This window comes from Belonocnema kinseyi, chromosome 10 (genome assembly GCF_010883055.1).
Source record: "Belonocnema kinseyi isolate 2016_QV_RU_SX_M_011 chromosome 10, B_treatae_v1, whole genome shotgun sequence".
In the NCBI taxonomy this organism is placed as follows: domain Eukaryota; kingdom Metazoa; phylum Arthropoda; class Insecta; order Hymenoptera; family Cynipidae; genus Belonocnema; species Belonocnema kinseyi.
In genome coordinates, this window is record NC_046666.1 from 47,569,678 (window position 1) to 47,577,985 (window position 8,308).

General features: G+C 34.3%; 1 protein-coding gene across 2 annotated transcripts in view; it reads right to left on the reverse strand.

The window, feature by feature from the left end:
- LOC117181616 (homeotic protein antennapedia) overlaps window positions 1–8,308 on the reverse strand; it is a 133,004-nt gene that overhangs the window by 7,098 nt on the left and 117,598 nt on the right. The window lies entirely within an intron of this gene.

Here is an 8,308-nt window from a genome sequence, read left to right on the forward strand (position 1 = left end):
ACACGTGACTCCGACTACAAGGCACCAAAAGACAACTCTCCCGCGGAAAGCGATGTATTACTTCTCGAATCCGGCGAAGCTTAGGGACTTTTAGCTGAAAAAAATCATAAAAACGAGGCGCACCGATCCACACATATGACGTATATCGTAGCGGTATCCGCGATGTGATCTGCGGTCGGTACCGGCAAGCATGAGTCCCGAACAAGAATATTAATTGTGCTTGCTCAGAGAGTATCTGTGAGTTGCCTTGCGCAACTTTCTTGAGGTATAATCTGAAAAGGGTTAAGTTAGCCCGCCACGTTGTGCGCGAGCAGGATGAATATTTCTGAGTGGGATGAAGAGAGAGAAAATAAAAGAATAAGAAAAAAACGTACTAAAGAAGAAGGAGAAGAAGAAGAAGAAAACTCCTTGGCGAACATTCGAGGCAAACGCCGCCCGTCGCGCTGTCGGCCGATGAAGACGGATGGCGGTTCTCCTCGAGAGAGATGGAGAATTCTTCAGGGGCTTGAAAGCGTTAGGAGAAACAGAGAAATCCAAGAGGAAAGATTGAGAGAAGAGGAAAGCTCCAGAGAAAGAGGGAGACAGAGTGAGAAAAAATAGAGAAAAAAACAGGAGGGAGAGAGTGCTGGGAACACACTCCCCTTGCTTCCTTCCTCAGGGTACGCTCTCAAATTAACAACATACCAATCTCTAGCGCTTCTCTTATAAGCTCTAACAATCTTAAGCAGCTTCCACGAATCTTCCGAAAAAACTTCTCTCTTTTCGCGATCCCCTCAGGCGAATAAAAAAGATGGAATATACATTCAAATGTCCTCAGAGAATAGTCTCAAATCTTAAATCTCACCCTTTTCCAGGATCTTATTCATTCAGAGTTTCATACTGTTTTACAAAGCCGGAGTTTCAAATAAGTATCTTCTTAATTACATCCATACTTGAATCATCAGAGAGAAGATGTACCTTTGGGCTTGAGAAACATGAATCAACCTTGAAAATCCCTTCAATAATAGAAGGAATTATGTGCCATTAGAAGCAAGTTAATTTGTGTTCCAGAAAACATTCTCTTTTGTTGATATGTCATACAAGTCCTTCTGATAAGTGTGCCCGATACTGTAACTGCAATGTATTTATAAATATCTTGTTCCTAATCAAGATGAAAGAATAGGTTTGAAGAAGATGAATGCCACAAGTGGTGACATTGTAGAAGATATGCATGTTCAGCGATCGTGGGATGTGCCAAAGAGGGCCGGAGATATACCATCTTCAACCCAATCAAGAAACCCGAGTAAAGTTCAGACCATAGATGTCTGGCCCAAAAATTAAGTCCAAACAGCTTGTTTCCTCAATCACAACTTTTAGATAGTTGTAAAAGATATACTATATTAGAAGGAGAGTTTCGAAGAAGTAGCGGTTGAACCAAGGTCATGAATAATGTTCAATTAACAAAAACGTTTTTATTTAAAACTTTGTTTTTAGTACGACTACAGATTCTTGATTAATGATTTTCTGTTCTACGTACGAAATAGAATAGGAAACCATTCGTTAGGAATATTTTGCTTTACGACAAAAAGAATTTCAAATAAAAACGTTTTTGTTCATCCAACGTTATTCGTGCCAATCCTTCAGTCGAAGAATCCTCCCAAAAAAAAAGTACTGAACACTTTTCCAAAAATCAATCACTTCCAGAAACAATTTCTGCAAAGCCAACCCTTTACAGTTTATCAACAATAGACACCTGTAGGCATCGGGTATTTAAAGCGCATCCAACTGAAATTAAAGGAAGCAGTTAAGGTAATTAAGCCCATGACAAACAGAGCTTAAGAGCATTAAGACTATCCTGATTGCATGTAGAAATAGTTTCCCATTAAGTAGTGAGTTAGCCTCACAAGCTAAAGGTTAGACGACTCGTAAATCCTCGGAAGAAACTGGCGTCGATTGACCGAGTGCCATGTCGCATCCACCTCGTGGGTTAACGCGAAAATCTCAGCCAATCGCGTCCAGCGACTGGAAATACGAAGTGACGAGGCGCATCCGCGTTCACAGATCAGACGTCAGACAGGCGTATTATGAGTCGTTGTACTCGGTACCGTGGCATGCGAGGTTAATTAAAGAGACTGTGAAACTCCGCTTCCACGAGAGAGTACAAATACATGTGGTGGTTGTGGCACCCGGGCACGAAGAACAGGCAGAAGGCATACCACAAGACTCTCGGCATCACGACAACTAATGCAAGAGATGGACTGACCGAGCCAAGTAGTCAGCCCTGCCTTTTACATAACTCCTGCCAATTTGGTACGAACCTCGTAACCAAAATACCAACCATTTGCACCTTATCGCTGAATGCCTGATTTTCAAGATTGATATCGTCAGGAGTGTTTTCGGAACTTTGATCTATTTTTTCCATTAAGGTAACGACAAGCGTCTGCATAAAATTAGCAGGGTTCGAATTTGCATTCAGTCAATAAATCATCTGCTGAAATCGAAGATCATGAAAGTGGCATAACATCAAAAGATTGAAAACAACCTAATACGAATTTTTTTTCTGCAAATTAGGAACACCTATGATTTATCACAAATTTTAGATAGTTGTAAAATTTACACCATTTTCAAAGAACAGTTCTTAAATTATTTAGTAGTTGATGCATTAGCAGAAAGCAATGCCTATGAAAGTGGCATAACACGATTTTAAACAACATAAGAGTATCTTCTTCTGAAGATTAGAGGAATTTATCATTTTCTGACTCAACCCGAAATTCCAAACTATTTCCTTTCTAAAAATAAATAAAAGGAAACTGGGAACTGACACCATTATCTCTTACTCTCAAGAGATGTCCCGAAACGGGCTGAACCCCATATGTGCGAGTCGCTCACGAATTCGACCACCCAGTTTTGCCCCAAGAGGAAAAAGTCCAGTGTCGGCAAGAAGTATTTGGACCGAAAGAAGTGGCTTTTTTCTCTTGGGACTCTGACTCATGTTCGGAATCGGTGACCGCGGCCTGCGCGTGTGAAGCAGGTCGATAACAAGAAAACCGGGTTGCTCGCGGCTTATGCTGAACGGTGTTCCTCGCGGCTTATTTTGAACGGCGTTGCTCTCGCGGATGGAGGTGACTTTAAACGCGGGGCAATAAATTAACAGTGTTGGGTTACGCAAGGATCAAATGTCCCCTGGAGTATGTCGAGAGATTTATGAGTCTGCCTTCTCTGGCGCAGTATGAAGGAACGAAACGGAACAGAACAGAACATACACAAGCGAGGCTTATTATAGGCTAGTTCTGCTTCTCCGTCGCCTGGTCGCCGCAGGATAGACAGGACTTTTCAGATTAACAGCTAGCCGGATGCTGTAACCCGCTAATAAGGCGCGGCCAGTACTCACAGTCCAATTAAGTTAAGCTTTATGCGTAGGTACCTTGAGGCCAACCTTGAAACGTTCTCGATTAGATAGCAGCGTCCCAGTAATTTAAAAAGCACATTCCTTTCGTCTTATATGACACTCATCACTAGTTCTCTACTTCTTATACATCTTGTGATTCTAAGTTTCTAATAAATCTTCTCATTCTGAAATATCTTTGAGTTCAAAGACAGAACTTTTTGCGTGCTTTGCTGTACTGAATAAGGGGGGATTCTACTTATGCTACTTCCTCCCACATGTACCAAAGAGGATATATTTTTAGGACACGTGTCCCTTTCTGTCACTTTAACTTGCCACCCTCCTATTCCGTCAAGCACACGTCCGTGAAATTTATCATCGAATTGTTGGATGACAAGCTTCCGTTACCAAGATTAGATAAAAATGGAACACATGACGAAAGGCAATAAAGAAGGCCAAAATAGCATTCTTGTAAAGAAATCGGGATGAGAAAATTGGCACTTGGTAAAGAGTTGAGGGTGAGAGAGAGAGAGAGAGAGAGAGTTATGTTAATATTGTGGATGAAGACATTAACTAGCACATCTGTAAATTGTAAACGTTGAATAATTTGGCTACACGCACATAATAGACACAAACGATGTTGTCATTCATGACATTCAAATGGAAACACCTGAGTGGAAGATGAATCTTTTATGTTTCGGAATAATTGATGAACCGAACTAATGATGATATCACCAATCATTCCATCAACCTTACCCTTCAAAATGGAGAGTATTTCAAAATAAATGTTTTAAAATGGTTCCTCATTTTTAAGGAGTATCCTTTAAAATGGAACCATCTCTAATGGGAAATCATTATAGTTTTTAAGTTTTAAGAATAGTACAATAGTAATTTGAAAGTTTTAAGTAATAAGTAATTTAAAATTGTACAATAGTACAATTTTAAACCACAATAAAAAACATTTGTACAAAATAATCACAAACTGCAATGGGATCATTTTATGGTGGTTGTCCAAATTTAATCATTAGATTTTTGGCCTTATTTTCCGGAATTGTACACATATAGGAGGTTCATCGTTTGGGTGAATTTTCAAAATTTCTGTTTAAACAATTGAATTCTTTCGTTCTCTTTTTTCCATTTTCAAATGAGTGGAATTCCTTTTTTTCTGTTTTACATTTTCAACTGAGTCAAGAATGATTCAATCAGAATGTAGATCGATCATCCAAACAAAAAAAGAAATCCTTTTTCAAAAATGGAAGTAATATCCGAGTGGAAGGGGGGGGGGGCGGGTCTTTAACTCATTCACGTAATTTTTGACTAATTTCTCCTGAATGTTATGTTTTTAGTTATAAATTGTATTGCTTGCTTAAAAATTTAAAAATTTTCTTGAAAAAGACATCCTTTTTGGTTGCAGATTCAAATGTTTTGCTAAAAATTTGTTCTTTCGGGTAAAAATTTAGCTTTTCTCAGAGGACATTACCCTTTTGTTTAAAATTCATAGTTTATTGCTGATAACTCAACTGAAATCTTTTTTGGATGATTTTTGGATGATTTTTTGTTTAAACTTTTTTTTAACATTTGTCTTTTTAATTTAAAAATGCGCCTGTTTAAAAGTTATGAGTAATTTAAGTTTTAAGAATAGTACAATAGTAATTGGAAAAGAGAACTTGAAATTTTTAAAGTCAAGCATTGAGTACATTTTCAAAAGTTAAAATGTTGTTTGCAAATTTACATCAGGTTTAAAAAAATAGCCAGTCATTTTCCGGATATTCGACTCAGCGGTCTCCATTTTACACTTCATCATAATTCTTTCAGACTTTTGACAGCTTTTTTTTAATTTAGTACTTTTTATATTTTTTGAGATAGAATTTTATGACCTATATACGAGATTTATTTATTATTGTTTTCAAAAATTAAATTTAAACAATAAAAAAATGAATTTTAAAACCAAAAAGACGAACTTTTAACAAATAAAGATTTTTCTTTTGAGAAAGAAATAAAAATTTATCTAAATTGTTGAACTTCGAAGCGAAAAACGAATTTTCTATGCAAAAATTGAATTTTTAAACCAAAATATAACTTTTCAGCAACAAAAATAATTTCCTATGAAACTGAGGCATTTTCAAACAAAGACCATGAAATTTCATATCAAGCAAATGATTTTTTTAATGATAATAAAAAAAAATTGTCAGCTAAAAAAGATCAATCTTACAAAAATGGAAAAGTTACATTTTTTGTTCAAAATTAATTTTAAACCAAAACAAAATCTTTTCGGGGAAGTAGTTAAACTTTCAACCGAACATGTAAGCCTTCAATCAAAAAAATAAATTCTTAACAATGTTAAGCTTTCACCTAAGCAGTTGAATTATCAATCAAAAAAGATTATTTTTTGACACAAAATGTGTATAAACTTCCAACCCAAGAGATGAATTTTCAACAGAAAAAAAAGATTTCAGTTGACTTTTCACGATCAAAATATGAATTTTAAAACAAAAAATAAGTTTTTATGAACAAAATTGAATTTTAGTTAAAAAAAAAGCATTTTTAAGCAAAAAGCGTAAATTTAAGAAATTTGTTGAAGTCTCTACCAAATTAAAAAGACTCCAGTTGACTTTTCAAGAGCGAAATATGATTTTTTTAACAAAAAATAAGTTGCTACGAAAATAATTGAACAAGAAGTAAATTTTGTAAGAAATAGTTAAATTTGCAAACAAAACAGTAAATTTTTCAATAAAAAAGTAGGACTTAAAAAAAGTCTGATTTTCAACCAAGCAGTTGCATTTTTATCCAAAAAGGATAAAAGTTTAGACGAATTTTTAATTAAAAACAAAAGCTTTTATAAACTTGAATCTTCAGCCAGAAAAAAAATGCAGTTATTTTTTCAACAGCGAAATATCCAATTTAAGCAAAAAGTAAATTTTCAACGAAATAGTTAAATTTTCAACAAAGCAGCAGAATTTTCAACCAAAACGTAGAACTTTTCAAAAAAATGTTGAATTTTCGACTAAATAGTTGCATTTTTATCCAAGAAAGATGTAATTTCTGTTAAAGCAGATGAATTTTAAAATCAAACAGACAAATTTTCAAAAAAGGGTTCAATTTTCAACCGAACAATTCCATTTTTATTAAAAAAAGATTATATCTCTTCTAAAACAGATGAATTTTTAAAAAACTTAAAAAATAGTTAAATTTGTATTCAAATTAGATTCCAGTTCACTTTCCAATGCCAAAATAAGAACTGTGAACAATAAATTAATGTTCTGCTAAATATTCGAATTTTTAACCAAAAAGTATATGACTTTTAACCAAACAGTTGCATTTTTTACAAAGAAAAATTGTTAATTGCACTAAAACAGGCACATTTTTAAATTAAAAAGCAAATGTTAAAAAAAAAGTTTAAACAAAAAATACATTTTCTAGGAAATAGTTTCGTTTTCAATAAAAACTGTTTCCTTTTTTCCAGGAAAGATGTAGTATTTATACTCAAAAAGATGAACTCTTAAATCAAAAATAAAAATGTTCAGAAAAAATAGTTTTCATCCAAAAAAGATTTCAATTGAGTTATCAGCAATAAAATGAATGAAAATAACTAAATTTTTACCCAAAAGAACAAATTTTTAGCAAAACATTTGAATCTGCAACCAAAAAGGATGTCTTTTTCAAGAAAATTGTTAAATTTTTAAACAACCAATACAATTCATAACTAAAAACATAAAATTCAGGAGAAATTTTTCAAAAATTAGATGAATGAGTGAGTGACCCCCCCCCCTTCCCCCTCGGATATTTCATCAATTTTTGAAAAAGGATTTCTTTTTTTGTTTGGATGATCGATCTACATTATGATTGAATCATTCTCCACTCATTTGAAAATGGAAAACAGAAAAAAAAAAGAATTCCATTCATTTGAAAATGGCAAACAGAAAACAAAAGAATTCAATTGTTTAAACAGAAATTTTGAAAATTCACGCAAACGATGAACTTTCTATATGTGCACAATTCCAGAAAATAAAACCAAAAATCTAACGACCAAATTTGTACAACCACCATAAAATGATCCCATTGCAGTTTGTGATTATTTTTTACAAATGTTTTTTTTAATGTGGTTTGATAATAATAAAAATAAAAAAGACGAAAGAAATTTAAAAAAAGAAAAGGAAGGAGGAATGTTCCCTTGTCATTTATCTTTCATCTTTTTTATTTTGGTTTAAAAAGGGAATTTTTTCCTTTTCTTTTTTAGGATTTTTTTTCAAATTGCAATGTGAACACTTTACGGTGGCTGTCTAATTTGGTCGTTAGATTCTTGGCTTTATTTTCCGGAATTATGCACATTAACTTGATTATTTGACGTTAAATAGGATTTCAAATTTGGTTTTAATCTCATTTATCAATAATAATAATAATAATAAATTTACTTAAAAATAATTTTATTTAACAATAATAATAATAATAATAAATCTTTATGTAGTTCGTAAAAAAGGATATGTATATGGCGATCAGATATAACATGAGAACGCAAAGGACGAGGTAGAGATTTCTTAAATTATGAATGTTCTATACTCATTGGGAAAATAGGCACTAGGCAGTAAATCTTGGGTACCTCTCTATGGATAGTGGCATACTAGAACAAGGGAAAGGGAGTGGCTCTTTTCCATGTCCGACTCTGAAACAAAGAACCCGAACCAGAGACGATTCTTGGTCTTCTTGGAGCAGACTCTGATCTTTGAGAAATCCCTCATGACACCCCATATCCTACAACCCGTATCGCATGGTGGCCGACGTGGTATGGCGGCCCTCAGAAGCAAACGGACCTGTGTTTCTGTGGATCATCCATCATCGTCATTCGTCCCTCCTCCTCCTCCTCCTCCTCCTCCTCCTCCTCCTCTTCCTCCTCCTTCTTCTACTTCTGACGAGGTTCTCTCGCCTCATTTTCTCCTCGCCCCTCCT